At 43.7% G+C, this 24,931-nt stretch overlaps 1 long non-coding RNA gene across 1 annotated transcript in view; it reads right to left on the bottom strand.

Moving 5' to 3' along the window:
* Positions 1 to 20,490: 20,490 nt before the first annotated feature.
* The window catches only part of LOC118497877, a 91,979-nt gene continuing 87,538 nt past the window's right edge, over positions 20,491 to 24,931 (bottom strand). Inside the window, exon 2 of the long non-coding RNA XR_004900390.1 lies at positions 20,491 to 20,927. This is a non-coding gene — a long non-coding RNA (uncharacterized LOC118497877). The remainder of the gene's footprint in view (positions 20,928 to 24,931) is intronic.

Below are 24,931 nucleotides of genomic sequence, written 5' to 3'. Positions count from 1 at the left end.
CACGGACTGGGGCTCAGAGATGTTTGTGGGGTACTCAGTTCCCTCAGGTAAACACTTGTAGAAATGGGCACTGGGCTCCACGTGAGCGGGACCACTCACCCAGCTCCGTGTCACCAGCACAGGACCGGCATGCAGCAGGCGTTCCACAGTGGATGTCAAACGACAGTTTTATTGAATACATTGAGAGGCCTGGTTGTACCAGCTGTGTTGCCTATGGCAAGCCCCTTTCCCTCTCTGTCCTTAGTATTCTGATCTGCAAAAAGGGGGAGTCATATTACCTCCCTTACCTGCTGCTTTGAGAATTAAGTGAATGAAGCCCCAGAGAGTGCTTAGGACACATAGGAGAGGACCAGTGTGAGCCACCTGCTACTCTGCCACCCACCAGATGGAGTTCTACATCCTGCAAAGGCTGAGTCTGAGCTCTAAGCAGTGGAGCCAGGCCTGCAGACTCCTGGGCTCCCTTCCGACCTGGTGCCATGGTCCTCGCTGTTTTGCTTTCGAGACAATTGGCTGCTGCTGCCCCGGACCCCATGTGTTGCAGCCTCTATCCAGTCCTGGAGCTGCCCACACTGGCAGAAGACTCCTCAACCAATGGTGAGTCATCACCTTTTTTTTTAGCAGCCCACCCCTTTTTTAGCAGCCTTGCTAGATGTGCATCGTAACTCTCTATGGCTCTGGAGAGCCGACGTCAACGCAGACCAGCCAGGTGCAGGAGGAGTGCTGCAGCCGGCCAGTGAGGGAGGCGACCCAACCTGCACCCCTGGGCCACTGTCCCGCCCATCACACAGCTCCACCACCTGGCCTGCTCACTAAGGATGCCCCACCCTCAGGGGGGCCCTGGTAGGGTCTGTCTGGGTGACTTGGGGCCTTAGAAGTGAGGAAAGGTGTGCTGTGATGATGGAGGGGAGGAACACCAGGAAGCAGCCACCTGTCTGGCTGTCCATCCATCCTTCCAGCTATTGGCCCAGCCATCAGCCTTCCCATCTGTCCAGGTGTTCCCCACACAACAAGTCACTGAAGACTCTCTCTTTCTCTCATCTCCCCATCCATCCACCACTCACCCACCCGTTCATCCCATCCTTCATCCAACCTTCAGCTCCTCCACTCAACCACCTGCCTTTCTCATCCAGGCATCTGACACACTAAGTCACTTAAGGTCCTCCCTCCCTACATCCATAGACTCGCCTATTTATCTCCCACCTATCTGTCTCAGTCCATCCATCCACCCACCTGTGCATCTACCTACTCATTCATTCAAATTAGCATCCACTGTGTGGGGTGGAGAGAATACAAAGATGATTGTGAGGGTAGCATCTCCGCTGCTGCTGAGCTCAATCGGCCTGGTTTAATGGGTCCCAGGAGAAAAGCTCTTGCCCTTATTTCTCTCTGAATTAAAGAAATACGCATAGAGGGATCCTATTAGCAGTAAGATCATAATGCAGTAGCTAATATTAATTGAGCAGATTTGCCAAGCAGTGTTGTAAGCTTTTCACATGCGGGGTCTGACTGGACCCTCAGACCAGCCTGGGAGGTGGGGACCTTTATCACACCCAGTTTTCAGATGAAAGAAGCAGAAGCTCACAGAAGTTAAGAAACTCCTGTGGCTACACAACTGTTAAATGACCAAACAGGATTGGAAACCAGACGCTGACTCTGAAACCAGTGCTTCCACTCAGTATACGGGCATTTGGCACCTGAGAGAGGCAACGCATTAAAAGGAGTTACACTGGATCAGCTGTACACCCCTCTCAGCCTCAGTTTTCCTCTTTGTCAAAGGAACGCACTTGCAGAGATAACGCGTTGGCTCAGCCTGGCTCCCGCCGACAAGGGCGAGTGTGTCTGACAGACGTGCTGCTGCGGGGACTAGGGAACAGCAGTGGGGGCCAGAGCGGATGAGACACATCCATTAGCATCACCCATGCTCATTACAGAACAATTAATAGTAAATTAAAAACTTTGTGATTCTGTTATCTTGAAATAACAGCTACTAATTTCAGTTTATGTTCTTTAAAATGTTTAACATCCATACATACGAATATATGTGTATATATTTTTCTTTGAAAAAATGGGTATTATACACATTCTTAACAATGTTGTATGCCCTGGACATCTCCCCCTGGGCCCACCACACTGCTAAGAAACCTCCAAAGCTAAAGTAAGCCGCCCACTTGATTGCTCTTCCTTGCTCGCTTATTTCCTTCTGCTCTGTCTCTTCCTGCCTCTTCCCTGCCTCCTCCTTCACATTGGTCAGAGGTCCTAGCTGCAGAGAATAGAATCCACTGCAGTTAGTTTAATTAGAAAGGGATTTAATAATAAATAAATTAACTGGGTTTACTACTATTTTTGTTATTGTTGGAAGATTATTACTAAATAGTTCACACAATTGTTGGGTTGGCTGAACAGACAGACTTCTAGGCAAGCTTCCAGGAAGACAGCTCTGCAAAGGACAGCCCAGAACTGAGCCCCCAGTACTGCACAGGGAGGAGACTGCCACCATGGCCACTGGCTCCAGAACCATGCTGTACCTCTGCCCCTCCACTGGCAAAATGCGTGTCCCTCACTCTGCCCTCTTACCTGGAGTCAGCTGAATCTTGTGCATCTACATCTCACCAACTAATGTAAATCACAGCTGGACCCTAGCTGGAAGGCTGTCAGGGAAACATTGGTTTCGGCCTCCCAGCATCTGCACTTGTGCACACTGGCGCGCAGTCAGAGAGACACCCAGTACACCGGTCCACAGGGCCTGCTCCCGGTTACTTAACTAGAAGAATCCATAGGACTCATCTTGTCGACATCTCTCATTTTACCAACAGGGAAGCTGAGGCCTATAGGTGGGGCCTCCCAAGGCTACCTCCCAAGTGGAAAAAGAACTACTACCCAGGGTTGAAAGAGGCCCACATGGTGGGACCTCCAGGACATGGGGAATCTGTCATCTCTCTGTGCCAAGATTTAGGACTTCACATAATCGGATCTAGTCTAGCAGGCATGAACTTCAGAAGCCTACAAAGTCAAGAACGCAAGAAATATCACTGCCTTAGCCTTCTATAAATCAACCTAATTTTAAGCCTGAACCCCCAGGGTTGACAAAAAATTTTATCTTGGGTTTTATAGGGGCTCCCTCTCATCTTGGGGTGTTACAAATCAGAGAGGCTGCCATGGCAGATGATGGTTATAATTGTGGCTGACATCCTCTTTTCTCCATTTCTCTGTTTCTCTTTGTTTCCCTGCTAGGCTAGGGGCATGAAGGTCCATCCACAAGGTTGGCACCACTGTCCCCATTTCAAAGATGAGAAAATTGAGATTGGAAAGGTGATTTAATTTCTCCAGGGTAAACCATTAATAAGCAGCTCAGCTGAGAGTAAATCCCAGTTGTACTAACAGTTGATTTTCATGAAGCTCTATTCCAGTTAAACACATTTATTTGGCAGATTCAGTCCCAACTGTATGTCTTTGTGCATCCCATTCCCTGTTGTTGTGCAAAGTATTCCTTGCATCTAGATTGAATACTTGCTCTCTTGCTCTTTGGGGTTTAGAGGGTCAGAGGAGGGCTTATTTATTTTGAATGACAAGCAGAAGCATTTGTAAGTTGCACTGGCATTCAACCATAGTGAGATGAAAACATTATGTCAGTCACTCTGATGGAATTTATTTATCAGATATTTATTGCATGCAAGTACTATGCTAGGCATGCAGGTACAAGGCCAAGGATGAATCAGATACACACCCTGATTTCGTGGACTGTGTGTGCTAGTACGAAGGCCTGTAACCAGACAGCTGCAATGCAGTGGGACACCTGCTGAGCTTGGCTGGGCACTGTCACGTATTTGGACTTTTTCTGACTGTTGGTTGGTCAAAGACGGCCATGGCTAGGGTCTGCTTTGCCCTAACTCTGTTGAGTTCCACACATCTATCCTGCTACAGGCTATTCTGGGCAGGTTCTTATAGTAAAGGCAGGGGAGGAAAAAAAAGTACAATTGCTTTTGTAAGCTTCTCCTTGTGTGACAACTGTTAAAATCCCTTGGCCAAAGCAAGCCATATGGTCAAACTCAGAATAAGATGTGAGGAAACAGACTCTACTTCTTAACTAGATGAGTTGTTAAGCCACCTTGCAAAAGGTGAGGATACAGGGAGGGGTAAGGAATTCAGGTCAGTTTTGCCATATATCACCTCAGGGAAGACTTTCTGGAGGTGATAATTGAGCTAGTTTTTAAGAATGAATTGTGCAATGAAAGGGCTACAGGTGGTGGAAAAAGGAATGGGGATAGAGGTACCAGGATGTTCCAATATCCAAAGTTCTTATCTGGCCATTGCTAGTGGTTCTGTGCAGTTCAAAACTAAGAGGGCACGAGGAGAGTAGCAGGAGATGAGGCCTGAAGGGTAAGCGGAGAGCCAGATCGTGAGAAGCCTTGCAATTATTTTAATGAGCTTAGCTCTTATCCTTCTAATGGTGATGGAGGTAGTGGGGGACCTTTATGAGTTTTAAGATGATTAATATGCGTGTTTTCAAGAGAACACTCTGTGGACAGCGACAGGACGCAAGAATAGCAGTGAAGACTGTGTGGCAGGAGTCCGGCCTGAAAGCGATGACGGCCTGGGTGCCGTGAGCAGTCCACCAGCAGCAGGGGTGGAGACAGGTGGCTTTGCTGAGAGATAGTAACAATCAATAGGGTCGGCTCATCAACTGGATGTAGGGATGAGAACAAAGGAGTGAAGGATAACGCTGCATTTCTGGCTGGCCCAGTGGGGTGGAGGGTGGTTCACTGCCAAGACAGGGGCATCTCGGTGTAAAGGAGGCTTGGACACACTGAATTTGAGGGATGTGGTAGACCGAATAGTGGCTGCCCAAAGATGTTCACGTTGTAATTCCTAGAACCTGTGACTACATTACCTTAGATGGCAAATGAGACTTTGCAAATGTAAATTAAGGATTTTGGGACAGCGAAATTACCCTGGATTATCTGGTGGACCCAGTGTAATCACAGGGGACCTTATAGGAGGGAGACAAGAGGGTCAGAGTCATAGGAGATATGACCACAGATGCAGGAGTGATGCAGGGGCATGAGCCAAGGAATGCAGGCAGCTCGAGAAGCTAAAAAGGGGAAGAGTACAAATTCTCCCTGAGGCCTGCAGAAGGGACACAGCCCTGTTGACACTTCGATTTGAGCCCATTGAGACCGATTCGGGCTTCTGACCTCCAGAATGGGAAGAGAATAAACTCACGTTGTTGTAAGCTATTACTTTTGTGGAAACTTGTTACAGCAGCAACAGGAAGCTAATGCGAGGGGCTCGTAGGCCATCCAAGTAGGGACGCGCAGGCGCTGAGGAGAACATATGCATGCTGCAGATACGGAGGGGGTGGAGAGTCACTGGCTAATGGACTGGACAGTGGCATGCGATCTCCCAGGAACACAGTATAGAGTGAGAGGAGTGTGCAGCCTGGAAAGGACTCAATCCAGGGGAAATCTTTAAAGGAAAATGAGGAAGACTAGGAGAAATACGAGGAAATCTAGTTTTGGGAAATCCAAAGGTAGAGTTTTAAGAAGGAACTGCCCCTGTCGGCCACCACAGAGTGATCCCGTAAGGTGACTCGCAGTGCCTGTTGGATTTGATCACCGAGAGCACAGTCTTGCTGCGAGCAGTTTCAGGGGCTGAGCAGGAGCCCCAGTAGCCTGACAACAGGGAGAAACAAGTTCGGGGTGAGGAGCTGGAGGCGCGGGGGGAGATGGCTTTCTCCAGTCATTGATGTTGACAGGGAAAGAGATAAAACAGTAGCTGGAAAAGGATGGGGGGTCAAGGGAAGACACTTTTTTTTTAAGAAAGACAGATATGAATACATTTAGTTGCATTTGGAAAGGAACCAGCTGGGAGCTAGGGAAGGCCTGAAGGTGAAGGACAGAAACAAAGTTAAGGGATGAGGCCAGGTCACAGAGGAGGTACGTATCAGGGTGGGATCCCAAGTGCCAGTGAGGATTAGCCTTAGACTGGAGGAGGATGAGCCTTCCCTCAAGCAGGAAGGGAAGGAGGCGCAGACAGGTATGTAAGTCAGGATGGGTGTGGAGACAACTTTCCAGGTGCTGGGTAAAGCATTCAGACATTTGAGGACAATTCTTTGCTGACTTGCTATAGTAAATCCAGTATTTCACTACTTAGATCAAGAAACTAGAATTTAGAGGGAACAAAGAGGTTGAGTTAGTTGTCAGGGGATCAGCACAGAAACCAGAGTTATAACTGAAAAAATTTTTCATCTTAGGAATCATAACACCATAAAATATAAGAATTGCCATACTGGGGCAGACCCATGGTCCCCACAGACCGATACTCTGCTGCCAACAGAAGTCCCACGGGATGAGCACCCAGAGGGCACAGTCATGCTGCACCCACTCTTGATCTTGGTTAGGAGACAGAAAAACCATTTCCCCCCTGACGTCAACCATAAAGGTTAGGTATATCCCAGCATCCATTTATGGCTCTGTCATGCATAAATACACTCAAACCCTCTCCAACTGGCTGCAACATCCCCCTTGGGGTTATGTGTTTCATTAGTTTATTTCCCACTGTGTGATACAGAATTTTAAAAACTCTATTTCTAGCTTACTTTGTTTGAGGTTCAAAGAGTAGCCATTTATCCCAGTGGGCATCAAATACGACGATGCAAATGAAGTACATTCAACACATCATAAATCTTGACACATGGTCAATGATTCATAGAGGCTAGTGGTGGGGTGCTGATGACGGTGATAAAGTTTCAATTCGGTAACCTGCCTGCTAGGCATGTTCTTTCCCATTTTACAGAAGGGCAAGCTAAGCAAGGCTCAGTGAAGTTGCATGACTTGATAATAGAGTCAGAGAAGAAAGAAAGTGGAGATCACAGAAAAGCTGAAGCTTGGGGTGTAGGCTACGAGGTTAAGGAGGAGCAGTTTGGAAACACCCTTCCCCAACCCCTATAACCCACTCACCGCAGCCCCGTGGCTGCCCTGGCTGTTGAGTTTCCTTCACCACAGGTGGGGAGTCTGAACCCAACTCATCTGAGCCCTGGGGCCAACCAGCCTGACACGGGCCTTTCAGGTTCAGAGAGGGAAATGATCCATTTTATTTATTCTACCCTTGTGATGGAAATAGCCCCACGAATGTCCTTGTGCTTACTAAGCTATTTCCCAGCCAAAGCCAGCCAGAAAATGTTAATTATCTCATTCTTTTTTCCCTTCTGAGATGAATTATTGACTTCCAGCACACGCTATCTTTAATTGCAAGGTATTCCAGAATGAGCAGGTTATCAAAAATGTGCAGAGGGGGAGAGATTTGGTTCGGCCCTGGGAGGCTGAGATGGGAAAATTTATCCTTATTTATTTACATGGTAATGGGATGAGACTTTGCCAGCTTGCTAATGGGTTCTTAAAGAGAAACAGGCTTCCTGTGGCCTAGTTAGAAGGATTGGTTGCCCTGCCTGCTGCAGAAAACACTGAATCAAGGGGGCAGTGGCTCCTTTTTTCTAGATTATTCCTCTGTTCATGGGACCATGTACATTATTTGCATGGGAAAGGATTTGTCATTTACAGTGGGAAACAGGTTGGTGGGTGGACACGGCTGCTGTCTGGTTTACAGCCCGGCCCCTGACTCGGTCCCACCCACCAGCTATGTGGCCTCAGATGGCATACATCTAATTGTCTCTGATTCTTAGTTCCTCTGTCAGCCACATGGGGATGGTTATGCTTTGCCCTAAACCAGCTTAGCAAGTTCATTGTAAAGACAAGATAAAAAAATTGGCTTTAAGAGTTGCTTAACGATCATGAGTACTTTGTATCTCTGAGGAGCGCATGTGATTTTCTGGAAAGCAAGAGACAGGTCTTAATCACATTTAAAAATAAACCTTAGCATTTTCTAAGTGCTTGGCCAATTACTCCAAATAACGTTCATTCCAGAGGCTGGGGGAAGGAGATGAGTCACGTGATGTATGTATGAGACTGTGGAGCTGCTGTGTTTTGTTCCAAAATCGAGGAGGAAGCAGCCAGGGCCAAAGATAGCCCCAAATCGCCCTCACTGCAGCCATTGGGCTCTCTCGCCCAGAGATGCCTGGACATTTCTGTGGTTTCTTCCTACTTCATCTTCTTTACCCCTCTGGTCTTGTCATTCACTTAAGCAATGTTTATTGAGCGCTTCTTATGTGCCAGGCACTGGGCTAGGTAGAGAGACAGTCTGGGAGGAGGAAAAAGTTAAATGGACAGAAATAAATATGCAATTACAAAGGCTTTGAGAGAGAAAGTAGTGGGGGAGGGGTAAAGCCAGTTCATAGTGGAGAGTCAGGAAAAGCCTCTCTGAGCTTGCTACATTCGAACCAAGGCCCAACAGGTGCACTAGTCGGCTGGAGGGCAGGGGTGAGAGCATTTCAATCAGAGGGAACAGCGTGCACGAAGTCACAGTGGGGAAGAGCACGGTATGTTGGAAGACTGAAAGCAGTGGTACGTGTGTGAATGTGCCCACACGTGTGCATGAATGGATCATGCTAAAAGAGGGGAGGTTGGGGTCAAGTGAAGTAGAGGGGCCAGGTAGGCCTGGGTTTGAACCCTGGCTCTGCTACTTGTTCTCTGTAGAATTCTGGGCAAGTAAGTCACAGCACCTTTTTGAGCTTCAATCCTCTCCTCTGTAAAGGAGAATGAATGGCAGGTGGCTCATGAGTCGACCTGAGGTTCAAAGGTCACCGCAATAGCCTCAGAGTTCCTCTTCATCTGACCCACGTCGCCTCGTGGACCTTCTCTCTGGTTAGTCTGTGCTGCCCCCCTGCCCTTTCTCAGGCACACTCGGCGCACTCGGCCTCAGGGCCCTGCACTCGCCGCTCTCTCTGCGGGCAGTGCTCTTCCTTCACCTGCAAGTCTCCCGCCTGCGCTTCCTTCAGGTCCTCACTCCAACATCAGTGAGGCTTTCCTGGCTGCTTTATTTAAGATCATCGCCTTCATTCTATTTCAAATCTCCATCCTTGCTTCCTGCTTTATTTTTCTCCATATTTATTCTGGAGAAGAGCACCATCCAGCCCACTACATATTTATTCTGGGCAACACCGGCTCGTCGCACTAGGACGGAGTCCATGGGGCATGGAGTTTATCCATTTTGTTCATGGCGCTGTCCCTAACCTGTGAGGAGACACACTCTGTATTTAATGTTGAGTGTCTGCAGAGATAATCGATCAGGTAGGTAGAACAGTACTTCACATATGGAGAAGAGTTGAGTCCCTGTTCGTGTCCTTTCCTTCCTAGCCATAAAGCTCTGTCCCAGGTGGATCTACAGACACTGACTTCTTCTGTTCCACTTGAACAAATCCCAGATTTGCCAGCTCTGGGAGCGCAGTGAGCACATCTTTTCCTCAGGGTCTCATGCCGTCCCATCTCCTTCTCAAGTCCTTCCCTGACTGCCTTCCCCAGGCCACAGGGGTCTCTCCCTCCCCTGCTCAGCTCCAGCACTACCCATCCTTACCTCTAATATGGCCTTATTATTGAATGTGACATCTCCTGCTCTGTCATTTAGCCTTCTGATTTATATATCTTCTACCCAAGACTAGGAGCCATGGAGTCATAGAGTTTTAGGGGGTGGGGGACAGATCTTAGCAATCCTTTTCTTCAGTTTTACATAGCAGGGCATTTTGTGCCAGCTCCTTGAGGCACAAGCCTTTATGTTCAATTACTTTAACTCTCTTAGTAATTTGTTCAGCAAATGTTTATTGAATGTTGCTTTGTCATGGGTTAGGTACTGTGCTATGATAGCCCAAACTCTCAGTTTATGACATGTTGGTGCTTTGCACATGGTAGATGATGAATAAATTTGTGCTAAAGAAATGAATGAACATTCATAGTCAATTTGAAGTTGATTGTAGTAACTTGACTTAAACATAATGAAATCATCTTTATAAATCATAGGATATCAGTCATTTTGAAATAGTAAATACTATTCCATGAAAATCTGGGGGGGGTAGAGGTGTGGAAGGTACTTCTAAGTACTTCAGTCAAATGGAGAGGTCCTGAATTAAGATTCCCAGGAGGCCCAGAAGAGGGAGTTGAATTAATTTTTCTGTGGGAGACCCATCAAAGCTTAGAGGAAGGACAAGGATGTCATGGGTGGTAGTTACTATGGCTTAGAGGTGCATCAGCTCTTGATATCAGCAAGGTGAAGCTGACAAATGCTACACTGGAATCTACTCAGGAAGACACTGAAACCCACCAGAAAGTTCTACTCTTCTCACTGGGAACCCCTTCTCTACAGGACAAAATTCTCCTATTGTCTTGCAAGTGACAGCATAGGGGAAGCAGTTTTACTCCTGACAATGGCATACACTGTCAAATTCATTTATTTCACTTCCAGTTTGCTCCCCAAGGGGGACACTGTACTGCCAAGTGGCTCAGCCTATATGCCAGGCTCCATTGACTCCCAGCCCCTGGGGGGTCTGATTTCCAGCGATGGTACACTCCATCACCCAGTCTGAGAACATCTTAATTCAGCAGAGAGTGTGACCCAAGGGTGAAAGCTGCTAAGGGAAAAGAGTTGTCAGTGGTGGTCACTACAAGTGGCAAGTGTGGTCAATCTCTCTCTAGATCTTGTTTTTTTGGAGCCTGCTACCATTTGGAGTTGTTCCTCATTCTGATGCTTTATTGTCATCATCAACACTACCATCATCATCACCACCACCACCACCACCACCACCACCACCACCACCACCATTATCATCATCAATTCTATTATATGGATGAAGCCGCATCAGATAGGCTTGTAATTGTCCCTTAACAGAGACAATTTTACAAGTGGAGAAGCCCCAATTAACAAAATTTCTTTGGTGCTGCAGCAACCTCTATAAAGTTTTTTTAGCAAGAAAGATGTCCCTATTTCACCAAAATCAAACTAGGATCACAATTCTGACAACAGGCAGGTGCAGTAATGAAATGTGGGAGCAAAACTGGGAAGGGGAAATTTTTAGCAGAAGAACCTGGGCTCTAGTCCTGGGGACTCCCAGTGGGAGTGTTGGCAACTCAGCCTCTTTGGGTCACAGTCAATGCTTCTATCAACCAGGATTAATAACACTTGCTCAAATCAACTTCATTTATTTCACTGTCCATTGGCCACAACTTCAGAAAATTGTGGTGGGAACTGAGTAAGTTAGTGGATGGGCCAACTTAGGAAGAAGAAATAAAAGAGGTAGTGTGAGATGTTCAATGTGAAGTGTGTTCGATGTTACATCCTGCATATTAAATTGAAGTGAGGCTAAAGACTTTAACACTAAAGATTCTTCAACTTAACTTGCAACAGGTTGAGCAAGACAAGGGACTTCATTGCTTTATCTGATTGAAAAGTTCAAGGTTGAATCTTGCTTCAGGCACAACTAGATTCAGGACAAAGAGAGGCTAAGAGGACCCTGTCTCTGGAAGCAGAAGTGCTCTCCTTTGTGTGGTGCCCTCGTTCTGAGGCTTTGTGTGATGACAAGGGAGCTGGAGCAAGGACAGCCTCTCAAGTTCAAGCCTGGTGGGAAAGTGGGAGTTTCTTCTTGGCCCTGCAAGGGAAGTCCCTCTATTAACTTTAACTGACTTGATTGGTTTGGCGTGGGTCACATGTGTATCCTGAACTCCATCAGTGTGGCCAAGACATGAAGCTGGCTTAGATCTAGGTGTTGGGACAGAGGCTTTATCCCTGGGGTAAGAAGTGGGATGCCCCATATGTGTCACCATATGGAGGGGAAGGGAAGTATAGTGGTTTTGGGTGGTCAAAACAGTTCAAGTACCCACCAAGAAGACTAACTGGTGAGGAACTCTTTAAAGAAAATAAAATGTAAATCAGTCATTACTACCAGCAACCAGTAATCTGTTTAAAACTAAAATCTCTATCTTACTGTTCCTCAGAGATACAGTGATTAGAGACCATGGAAATGTGTTGTGCATTTCATGCCTTACATTGTCTAGTGAGAACCCAATCTCACCAGTCATTTTCTTCAAATTGCAGGAGGGATCAAGTCTGTAACAAATATCTTCATGCTCTCCCCACCACTAATTCAAAGTGCTCATTTGGCAATTAACTGTGCAGTGATTGTGATATAGTTAGCATTTTTATTTGTATCATTATTGTAACTCTCACAAGTAAAAAAAAAAACTTTTAATGAGTTTATGGCTTGTTTCTCTTTTCCAGAGAGCAATTTCTCAAAGGCAGAGGCTATAGTTCATGTTTCTTTGCCTTACACTGTGTGCTCAAAAAGTATTTGTTGGTTTTCTGGAAATTAAATATTTGAGTTAAATATTCCTCATAAGAGTTAGAAAGTGTAATAAACAAAAATGCCATTTAAAGGAAATGTCAGTGTCATGAGGACTTTAGGCAAACACAGATTTTACATTAAAAATGTAACCATGGAAATTTTTTTGGTGACTACAGAATAGGATTGAAGCTACTCAAATGTCCTTCATAAGATGGCAAAACTATGACATAAATACATTTTTCCAGGTCCATGGAAGCCAGAACTAATTAAGTATGCCACTCTTTTCTATAAATCTGGATGTGGCTTTAGAATTTGTCTTAATATAGCCCTTAAGGAGGGCATTAATAACTGATTAAGGTGTTGGTCCAAGAATGGACGTTTGTCATCCTACAAGTCCTATTTTATGCTTTGGGTAGTTGCCCTCTTTGACAAAATTGAGAGTTTTAGGTGGCACCTTTGGAGTTAGATGGGATAAGAAAGACATTTGCTCAGCTGGCCAGAGCAATCCATTCGAGTCAGCAGTGTGGGGTGACAGAACCAAACCACCAACCTCACTGACACTAGCTACAGATACTAGCTAGTATACTAGATACTAGATACTGATACTAGATATTAGCTCACTGATACTAAGCTACATATACTTTGTTGCCACCTAAACCTGAACACTGAGATCAGTGTCTAGTAGAATCAAATTCTCTTTGCCTATGAGTCCAATAAGATGCATTCATTCATGTGAGCTTGTCTTAGAAAACTCACTCACTCACTGACAGATCTGAAGTAGAATCTACCATGCGCTGAATTATCCAGGGAAGCTCCTTTTGGAAGGAATCAGGGGAGCTTTTAGAGAAGAGATGACATTTCACTGGTCTTTGCAGGGTATGTAAAACTTTTCCAGGGAAACAAAGTATGTAAGCAGGGAAGAAGGGGTAAGTCTGTTGGGTAGAGGCGATGGTAATATTTTTTGCAATATTTGCAAAGGAAGTACATGAGTATCACAAATGAAATATACTTAGCTTGTGATGAAGAAATATGAGTCATCCATTGTAGGGTTTGTGAATAGATATGTCAGGAGGTAAAACTGAAAGAACAGAGTGAGATCATACTTTGAAGAGTCTTGAATATCATATTAAAGAATTTGCATTTGTCTTATCATATATATCTTATTGTGTGTGTATATATATCATATGTTTTTATATATATATTTATCCTATGATATATATCATGTTAACTATATATATAAAGTGGGACTCTATATATATAAAGTTAACATATATTTATCATATGATGTATAAAGTTAACATATATCTGAGATACATATAAATATATATATCAAATATTATATATAATTGGGGATCTTTTACTTTATCTGCTAACCCCATAAGTTGACCAAAGACTGACCAGAACTCACTGGCTGTGACCATCAGGCACCCATGGATGTGCCATGCACGGGCAGTGTTGCCACCACAGCAGTGTGGGAAGAATCTAGAAATTGGTGGGTGGAGTAGTGAGTTGGTGCCAAGCAAAAAAAGATGGTGAAAAAGTGAGGGTGGTGAGGAAGCAAGATTAGTGACAGAGTCAATTCTGTGTCAAGGGATTTTGGGGTCAAAGTAATGTGAAAAACAGAAAAGTAGCCTGAGAAAAAGAGAAGATCAGGAAAGATTCTTTTTGTTTTGTTTTAGAAAAAGAGGAAGACTTGCATGTTTGTAGGCAGGCGGGGGGAAATGTGGAGGAGGAAGTGAATGGAAGAAACAAGAAAGAAGAGAGAACTGCTGGAGGGATTCTGAGGGAGCATCAAGAGAACAGTTGAGAAATCGGCCTTGGACAAGAGATGGGACAGCTTTTCTGTGAAGCTGAGAGGCAAAAAGGAAGGAGGGGCCATGGTATAAATAAATCTGAAAATGTAGGAGAGAAGCTGAAGGAGTTCATTCATTACAGACTGTCTTTTTCTTTGTGAGCTGGGAAGATTCATTCTTTCATGAGAGCTGGTAGGAGGGCGTCTGTGTGAGCAGGACTTTGAATACAAGGAAAATGGTAAAAGAAAATGTCTTGAGAGCTACAAAGGGGAGGGATTAAAGGCATGGGTGTGAAAACTCAGTACCTGTTGGCTGAGGCCAAAACAGTCTGGAACGGACAGACAGGAATGTGAGGCGGGCAAAAGCGTATCCGATTTGGAGGCAGACAAGCCTGGGTGTGGGTTCTGGATCTGTCAATCTGTATTCAGTAGCTTACAAGGTCATCTGTATAACATGAGTCTAACTGGCTTATGAAGCTGTTTCTTCCTTTCTCATGTGACATGGCAGTGGCTGCAGGTCAGTTGTTACAGCTCTTCTTCAGGCAATGATAGGGTTCAAGTCCACTTCTTATTCCAGGCTTCAGGTTAACAGAATAGTAACAGCTGGGGCATGACTCCTCATGGCAGAGGGCACAGAAGCAAGAAACAAAACTGAACCAAACAATTACATTTAAATTTTTACTTGGATGACTTAATCCCATGTTTGTTCACGTTCCATTCTCAAAGCAAGTCAAACAACCAAGCCTAACATCTATTGGGTAGGGAAATATACTCCAATATGGGTAGATAGAAGTGACTATTTATAACTGACTATGTAATCTAATACATCATCTAAAGATTTTATAGCTCTGGGCAAGTTACTACAGCTTTCTGGGCTTCGGTTTTTCCATGTGTGATATGCTGATATTAGCATTGTTTCCTGAGATTTTTGAGAGTATGAAATAAGATTATGTGTATGAAACCTACTATAATGCCTAGTATATAACAGACACTTTGTTCATAAGAGATTGCCTTGCCTTGGTGCTAAAATTGCACAGGGAATTAAATCAAGCTCTAATTCCATGATCAGAGGGAATTAAGTCAAGCTTTCTGCTCTACATCCCCCTTCTTCCAGATGACCAGAGGACCTGTGGGACCCTTCCTGGCTCTGAAACCCCGTTTCTAAAAATCTCATACTAAATAACCAAGCAGTCTCTTACCCCTCAAAAACCTTTGCCTTAAGATAAAACTACAAGTTTATCCTTGGTTCCATTTGGTTTACATCTCTTTGGCCCAGCCAGCTACCAAAGGCAGAGAGAAGGCTTGCTCAAATAAACCCAAGAAATCTATAGGAACTGAAGTGCTTGGCAGATTGTCTCATCCTCCATTAGCAACACTGTTCCAGTTTACAGAAAGGGTGATGCTTCACAGATAAAGGTCAAGATATTCTCACTTCACCTGGAGTTGTTTAGCCACCCTGAATAATAAGCTCTGTTGGTGAGGTGTGAAATCTGACAGCAAGTGAGGAACTAGTTGAAGAGGAGGCATTGGAAATGCTTGGAGTCTTCTCAGGTGTCACTTGCTGCCTTGTAAACGTGTGAAAGCCACGAAATGGTGTCTGGCAGAGCCCCAGGAACTACCACCACTGTCACTGTTTCACAAAGTAGAAGCAGGTAGAGGCATGTCTGAACAATGTTCAAGTGACCAATTATATCAGTTAGGACAGTGAGTGCCCACAAGGTACAGGACCCAGATAATGGTGCACATAAGATGGAGGTTTCTTTTCCCAGGTGGCCATACTTTTGGAAGTAAGTAGGCCACAGTTTCACAATGGTAATAATATCATGGGAATTTTTGATGTACATCAGTCTAGAAGAAGGTTGACATGGAAAATTTTACTAGGTGGCAGATTAAAACTTTAGCTTAACCACAAGTATTCCCAAATTTAACAGGTGCACTCCAAATTTAATGTATAGCTTAAGGGGGTTGACCAGATGCCCAATTTAAATACCTAGCTTTAAAATTAAGCAGCGTTAATTAAATACCTACCACAAGTTCCATTCCGATGTGTGTTTGTAAATAATAGGACAAAACACAAGATACAGTCCAAGTTTAGAAGTAAATAGACTTAATATACAGAGGAAAGAAAGAAAAGTTGGTAAATAATCATGACAATATTTCTATCTTTACCCAAATCTCTATTATTTCTAGAATAGTTATCACTCTCTCCCATCTCTCTAGTTAATCTAGTCTCAACACAGCAGTCAAAGGGATCTCTAATAAACATCAATCAGATATTATTTCTTTGCTTAAAACCCTCCAACACTTTAACTGTATTTAGAGCAAAATCCAAACTCCTTACTCCGGCACAGTGGGTGGGCCAGCCCTTCCTCTCCAGCCCTATCCCGCACCACTGTCCCTCATCCTCTCTGTTCTAGCCACACTGCTTACCAGGCTAGTTTCTGCCTCAGGGCCTTTGCACTTAGGTTTTCACCCAGGCCACTCTTCCCTCAGAGGAGAGGGTTGGATACTTTCATGTAAATGTCACCCTCTTAGAGGTCTTTTCCAGCATTACCCTATCTGAAGTAGCCCTCCCTACCCTCCTAGTCACTCTATCCAATTATTACATTTTACAAATTCTTGTTGTCCCTATCCAACTGTATCTTATCTGTTTGTGGCTTCACTATTTTCAGTTGAGTTTGTGTACTTTGAGGTTAGATCCTGGCCCATGTGTGTGCTAAGTATTTCATTATAAAGCGTTTTAGACTCTGATCATTCAGAAAAGAGGCAGTATCATGAAACCTGAGTCAAGGAACTCTTTGTGGAGGAGAGGGAAATGGGTTGGAAGGAAGAAAAGGAGTTGGATAGGGGGTCCCCAGGTAGAGCCATGGGCATGGCTTGGGGGTGCAGAGGCATGGCCTTAGTTCGTGGCTACTCCACTTCTGGCCTGATAGCAACTGGTGCCCACATCTCTGCCTCTGGAAGATCACAGAGTCCAACCCTCTTTGAGGAAATATGATCAAGGGCCTGGAAGCAAAATACTCTGATGACTTCATCAAAAGAAAACATGTGGCTTTTGCAAGGACCAAAATAAATTCCCAGACCAAGGCAGCATGGCTGAGGGACAGTTCTCTAGCTGAAGAGAAAGTGCAGGACCTTCCAAGGCATCCTGTTAAAAATGCTTTTTGGATAAAACTGCAACTTAAAAATAACCTCTTCTGGGTGTGGAGAGGAGAACAACTCAAATATTGGGGCCAGAAACTCAGAATAAGGGCCAAATTTGGGCTAAGAAAATGCTAGATTCTTAAGATTTTGGGAAAGCACCCTCCCCCTGCCATTTATTTACAGTGAACAATATTTCTTAGAAACAATTATAAGGGAACTGATAATTTGTGAATTTTTAGGTGTCAAATCAGTATGCTAACAAATAGATCATCTTGCAGTGTGATGAGGGAACAAAACTCCGAGAGAGACCGATCTATGATTCAAGATGAAGGAACACAACACCACAGGAGATCAAGGCAACAGACACAAAGCTGGCGAAGGCAGCGGAAACTGAGAACTCTCACGAGAAACAGATTCACCTGGGGGAGAATCCAGCCGTCACTCTTCCTGCACCATCTTAGGTAACGTACTCCACCTCTCTGACCCTTCGTTTCTTCACCTGTAAAATGAGAACGTGTTGATTTACTTCGCAAGGATATTGTGGAAATTAAACAAAGTACTTCACGGAAACTACCCTGCAGAGCACTGGATTGTTAGAAGGCTTTAAACAATCTTAGAATTCCATTTTTCTCACTTCTGTTAAGAGGGTTAGGGAAATTGGAGAGCTTCGGCATTATGATGGATAAGATGAAAGACAAGATTTTTGCTCTCCTAGTTAGGGAGTATGGCATTTCTGTACTGCCACAATAATGAGTGGAAAAAACCATTAGGAAACTCAGGGGCTTAAAACAGTGAGCATTTATTTAGCTCACAAATCTGCAAGTTGGCAGTTTCATCTAGACTCAGCTGGGCAATTCTTCTGGTTTAGTCGCATATGTCTGAGAGCTGACTTACTATTGGCTGGTCTAGGGTGGTCTCAACTGGGGTGACTAACTAGTTAACTTGGCTCTGCTCTAGCAGGCTAGCTTGGGCATGCTCTCACTGTGAAGGTGCAGGAGCAACAGTAAGCAAGCCCTTTTGTACAAGCGCTTTTCAAGCCTCTGTTTGGGTCACTTGTGCTGACATACTATTGGCCAAAGCCAGTCACACGGTCAAATCCAGAATCAGAATGGGAGGGCACTACAGAGTTGCATGGTAAAGGCTGCGGATAACAGGGAGAGAAAAAGAAATGAGGCATTGAATGCAATTAATCTATTGCAGTGAGGCTAGACAGATGCACATTTTGATAATTTTTATATAAATACATAATAAACATATATATGAGGAGGCACCCCCCCAAAAACCCAGAATTATCTTCTAGAGGGCAGTCCCCTTGTGGTACAGGCTTCCCCCGCTACCTGAGTGTTCTAGGGGCCCACTTATATCAGTGTAACAGTTGGCATTGTTGTCAGAGTCTGTACAAGTTCAATGAATTCTTCTGAAGACTCAACGCGTTTGCCCACATCATGATGGGTGATTCACAAGTGCACCTGCCCACACTGCACTCTAATTGTTTGGCAGTTTTTGATCAAAACCAGTATGACCCCTGTGCCCCATCCTACCTATTCACCTGATCTTGCCCCAGGCAACTTCTTTTGTATACCCAGATGAAAAAAGTCCTCAAAAGGAAATGTTTTGCTGATGTGGAAGAGGTGAAACAAAAAACAACAAAAATACTAAAAGGCATAACATCTATGTGTTCAAAAACTGTTTTGAGCAGTGGAAAAAATGTCTCGATAGGTTTATTGCATCAAATGGAGAGTACTTTGAAGGTGACTGCAATTTAAACATGTAAGAATAAATACACACTTCTTTATAAATAAATTCCATTTTTTGGTCCCCCTTGTATACAGTAACATAAGATGAAAGATTAATAATTTATAATCACATAGCATTTCACTGATTCTAAGGAAGCTTAGCCCCAAATCTAGCTTAATCTCCCCCTCTGAATAGGAAGCAAGCAGCACCATCCTCATCTTGCAGGTAAGGGGGAGGGGTCACATAGACAGTAGGGAGTGAAGCCTGCATTTGAACTCCTGAATGCAAACCTCCCCTTTGTCCCATGGCCTCCTAGACCAAGAGCCACACCGGTGGAACACACACCAAAGGGGTAGGGGTGGCCATGAGCTCAGGTGGCCAAGAAGCCTTTGTAGAGACCAGACTTACCTGGGAGATGGATGTAAGCGCAAAGACGAATTTCCACCCTTTTTGTATATAGCAAACCCACCCTTTGTGGACAAATTTTATGTGGAAATCACCAACTATATAACTGATAAAAGAGCTACTTTATGCGTATATATTTATTTTTAGGTTCAAATGTTCAACATTAACTTGTTATCAAATTAATCTATGAAAGGGACCCCAGAGAGCTCTCTTGCCCTCCTCCCAGCAGGAGAAGGCACACAAAGAAGCTGGCCGTTGGCACCACGGAGGGGCGCCCTTCGCAGAGCGCAATCGCACTGGCTCCGTGACCTCAGACCTCCAGCCTCCAGAACTGTGGGAAATAATCTTCTGGTGTTTACAAGCCATTCAGCCTATAAAACTTGGTTATGGCAGCCTGAACTGATGAAGACCGTTATTCCCACAAAGGTCAAGATCATGGTTCCTTTTGGTGGGTGGCTTGATTGGATGCAGTCTGTGGGTGGGTTGCTCGTATCTGTGTGGTTTCTGTATCTGTATTTTATTTTACCATAAATAGACAATAAAAGGCAAGCAGGCACACGGGGACCTCAGGTCCCAGCTCATACTGAATGCCAGTACTAACGCCAGCACAGGTCCTGCTCACATCTATTGAACATGTTCCCTGTGCAAGGCGCATGCTAAGTGCTTCACCACATGGTTGTGTGTTCTGAGTCTAGAGTCAGGTGACTTGGTTAGTTTCCTTTACTAGCTGTTTGATTTTAGGCAAGTAACTAATTCTCTTGGAGCCTCTGTATCCTCATCTGCAGCATGGGGTAGGAGTACCTCTCTCATAAGGCTGTTGGAGTACGTGAGGTTCCCATGAAATGCCCTTCACACAGTGCATAACCCATAGTACATGCTTAATCAATTGTAGCCATCACCACGTCTCTGTGAGCTGGCTGTTACTGCTCTTGTTTTATGGATTTTTAAAAGAAGGCTTAGAGAGGTTAAGTTGTGGAATTAATCAGTGTTTAAGCTAGGCTCTCAACATTTCCTTCCTGCCTTTCCAACTCATTAACTTCCGTCAAAATAAAGATAGTGAAATTACAAACAACACTGGCCCCGCCTGGTTCCACAGCTCTGTTTTGAAGGATGTCTGGGGTCTTGCTCCTCCCTTCCCCCAACACATGATGTTGCAATTTCACTAGCAGAGAGAGAGAGAATCCAGCAGTGCTATCCGCAGGATGGCTGCCTGAAGCATTCCTGGAAGAGTGAGGAGGATGCACGGCTGTGTGGCCCCTTCAGCAGAGGCATAAACAAGCCCCCCCTCCAGAGGGGGCCAGGAGTTCAGTGAGGCAGCTGGCTGGATGTGTCACACACATTGTACTGAGACAGAAAAGAGGCATTCCTCTGTGCTGAAGTTTAAGTGTAAACAAGGAGCAAATTGTTTTCGTGGTAATTACCAAATATTAGAAATGTATTGCTCCTTACCCACTCCCAGGACACTTCTGGGAGATCCAGCTGTGCTAATAACATTAGGAGCAGCACTTCCAGGGACAGGAGTATTGTTCCAAGACAAAGGCTCTTCATCTGTGTTTGTTCTTGTTTCCCATCAACACTTGAAACCTAATTCACCTAGGTTGTCTCCAGACTCCATGTTTTGTTTGAAAGCTGGAAGGAATAAAAAAAACATATCATTTAGCATTAACATCTTAGATAAGGTCTTAATTTCTCTAATCCCCATCTACTGACAGGGGAAGCAATGTAGTCAAGCCCTCGGTATCCGTGGGCATTGGTTCCAGGACCCTCCACAGACACCACAGTCCTTGGATGCTTAAGTCCCTTACAATGGCACAGTATTTCTGTATAAACTGATTTGCATACAGGCATAGATAGCAAGGTGTGGCTACATGTCACTTCATTTGCATGGATTCAGTGTAGTGCTGGGTACATGGCAAATTTAAGTTTTGCTTTTGGAAACTTTCTGGGATATTTCTTATTCTAGTATTTTCCATCTGTGGTTGGTTGGACCTGTGACTATAGAGAGCTGCCTGTGTTACCGCATGGTAGGGCTGACGTGAAGATGACCGAGGGAACACATGTAAAGAGTCTAGCACAGAGCTTGGCGCGCAGTAGACACCATAAACGAAGGAGCACCCCCAACTCCCATGCCGGCACACCTTGAAATGAAAGCCTAGATGGCAGACACATAGCATGCAACCTTCTTTCCCCTATGACAGCTACACTAGACATTACTGAGCACAACATTCCCTCCTGCTTGGATTAGTTTGCAAATGGCTTAACACAGCGTAACTTTATTATCTTCAGTTCTGCAGGTTTGAAGTCCAACACAGGTCTTGTTGGGCTAAAATGAAGGTTTTGGCAGGACTGCCTTCGTTTTTGGAAACTCAAGGAGATAATCCATTTCCTTGTCTTTTCCAACGTCTACAGGTCTCTCTCCAGTCCAATGAACACAGCCTCCTACATCTCAGAGTCCTTCCCATGCTGCTACCTGATCACAGCCAGGAAGAGTTGTCCTCTCTTAAGGACTTGTGGTTAGCTTGGGCCGTAGTCAATCTACAAAGTGCCTTCTGCTGCAAAGGCCAGTGTGTTGCGGGGGTTAGGGTGTGGACACCTTCGGGGGCCTCAGCCCACCTCCCACCTTCTCAGTGCAGCGCTCTGCGCAGCCACCACCAGTGATCCCAGTTTGACCTGTGAGGTCAAAGTTATCCCTACTTTGGAGATTCATCAGGAAAGAAAAAAAAAAACAAAAACCAAAGTCAGTCAGGGGATAATGGGAACCAAAGAAAGCACTTGTCATGTGCTAAACACTTGAAAAACGATCTGCCTGCCAGAATTGTCTTTGCTGCAACATCCAGGAGAAGCAGCAGAGCAATCTGGTTTCCAGCAGCCTTCGAAGGGGGACATCGTTTATGGGTCACCTTTGGGCCCCAGAGCCCCACCTTTCTACCAATGGGCCCCAGAGCTCCACCTCTGGGCCTCTCACCTCAGGACCCCCATCATGTATGGCCACATCTAATCACATGCAGCCTAAACATGTTTGTAAAAGCAGCTTTATTAGGTATAATTGACATAGGTGTATAATAATCTGTACGTGTTTACACCTGGAAAACTATTACCACAATCGAGACTATGAATATATCCATCCCTACCAAAAGTCTGCCTGTGCTCCTTTGAAAGCCTTCCCTTCCACCCCTCCCTAGCCCTCGCCCATTCCTCAGTGTCTGTTATTCTCACTATAGATTAGTTTCTATTTTCTAGAAATTTTTACATAAATGAAATCATACAGCGAATACCCTTTTTTTGCCTGGCTTCTTCCAGTCAGCGCAATGATTCTGAGGCTCATTCACACTGTGTGCACCAGTGTGTCCATCGTTTTTATTGCTGAGTAGTATTTCAGTGTAGACCACAATTCTGTTTGCCTTTTTACCTGTCGATGGACACTTCCAGTTTTGGGCCGTTACAAACAAAACTCCTACAAATATTCATGTACAATTCTTTGTGTGGGCACATGCCTTCATTTCTCTTGGGTAAATCTCTAGGAGTGCAATGGCTGGGCCATCTGGTAGGTTTATGCTGAGTTTTCTAAGAAACTGCCAAACTGTTTTCAGAGTAGTCGTGCCATTCCACATACTGGAATCAGCACTGTGGGAAGCTTCAGTTCCTCCGTGTCCTTGACAAGCCTTAGTATGATTAGGATTTTTAATTTTAGCCATTCTAATGGGTGTGTGATGGTATCCCATTGTTTTATTTGGATTTTCTTAATGATAATGATATTGAGCACCTTTGCAATTTGCTTATTTGCCATCTAGATATCTTCTTTGTTAAAGTGTAAGTTCAGATCTTCTATCTTTTTTCAAAAAAAAGGACTGTTGGCTTATTATTGGGTTTAGTGTTCTTTATATATGCTGAATACAATTTCCTTGTCAGATGTATGATTTATAAATATTTTCTCTCATTTTGTGGTTGTCTTTTCACTCTCTTAATAGTGGAACCCAAATAACAGAAGTTCTAAATTTAATGTAGTATAATATATCAATTTTTCTTTTATGAATTGTGCTTTTTGTATTATATTTAAGAAATCTTTTTGCAAACCAGGGTTATGAAAATTTCCTCCATGTTTTCTTCTTGGAGTTTTATATTTTTAGGTTTTCATGTAGGTCTATGATCCATTTTGAGTTAATTTTTTGTATTTGATACAAGGAAGGGATGAATTAAAGATCAGCTCACCATGTTCCCCATATAGATATCCAACTGTTCGAGCACTAGTTGTTGAAAGACTATCCTTTCTCCACTGAATTGTCTCTATCCTTACCAAAAATCACTTGTCGCTGTATCTGTTGGTGTATTTCTGGACTCTCTGTGGGTTTCTGGGCTCTCTACTCTGATCCTATTATCTATTATCTATTTTGACATTACTATCACACTGATGATTACTGTATCTTTGTAATAAGTCTTCAAATCAGGTAGTGCTATCTTTCCAACTTTTTTATTCCTTTTAAAGTTGTTTCAGCTATCCTATTTTTTTTTTTTTTTTTGCATTTCCACATCAGTTTTAGAACTAGCTTGTCAATTTCTACAGTATACTCTGCTAAGATTTTGGCCGGGATTGTATTACAACTATAGACTAATTTGGAGAATTGACATCTTAACAATATTGAGTCTTCTGATCCATAAACATTGTCTATATCTCCATTTATTTAGATCTTCTTTAATTTCTTTTGCAGTGTTTTGTAGTTTTTAATCTGTGGGCCTTACACATATTTTGTTGGATATAACCTCAAACTACTTATACATTTTTTCTTTATTTTAATTGTTGTTGCAGTACAATTTTCTGTCTTTTACTCCCATCCCAACCCACCCACCTAGCCCTCCCCTCCTCCCTCCCATTTCCACCTGCCCCTAGTTTTTATCCATGTGTCCTTTATACTTGTTCCTGTAAACCCTTTCCCTTTTCCCCTGAAATTCCCCTGAAATTCCCTCTCCTCTCCCCTCTGGTCACTGTCAGCCTGTTCTCTATTTCAGTGTCTTTGGTTATATTTTGCTTGTTTCTTTGTTTTGTTGTTTAGGTTCCTTTCAAAGGTGAGATCATATGGTATTTGTCTTTCACCACCTGGCTTATTTCACTTAGCATAATGCTTTCAAACTACTTATATTTTTGATGCTACTGTAAATGACATTGTTTTTAACATTTTTAGTTTCTGCTTATTCATTGTTATTATATATAAATATGGTCTTTTATATTGATGTTGCATCTTGAAACTTTGATAAACTAATTTATAAGTTCTAGTAGCTTTTTGGTAGGTCCCACAGGATTTTCTACATAGAAGAGTATATCATTTGTGAGTAATCTTCCTTTCTAATCTCTATACCATTTATTTCTTTTACTTCTTCCTTTCTAATCTCTATACCATTTATTTATTTTCTTGCCTTATTGCATTAGGTAGAAATATCAGTACAAAAATGAAGAGAAGCAGTGAGAATGGACCTATATTTCTTCTTTCTGATCTTGGGAAAAATAATTTTTTAATTTTTTTAAACCATTAAGTTTAATGTAGGTTTCTTAGAGATGCCTTTAATCAAGTTAAGAAAGTTCTGTCTATTCCCAGTTTGCTGAGATACAGATTTTCTTTTAGGAATGGATATTATATTTT

Source organism: Phyllostomus discolor, chromosome 13, assembly GCF_004126475.2.
Source record: "Phyllostomus discolor isolate MPI-MPIP mPhyDis1 chromosome 13, mPhyDis1.pri.v3, whole genome shotgun sequence".
NCBI classification, from domain to species: Eukaryota; Metazoa; Chordata; class Mammalia; order Chiroptera; family Phyllostomidae; genus Phyllostomus; species Phyllostomus discolor.
The sequence above is the reverse complement of the archived record's forward strand: the minus strand, read 5'-3'. Positions and strand labels throughout refer to the sequence as shown.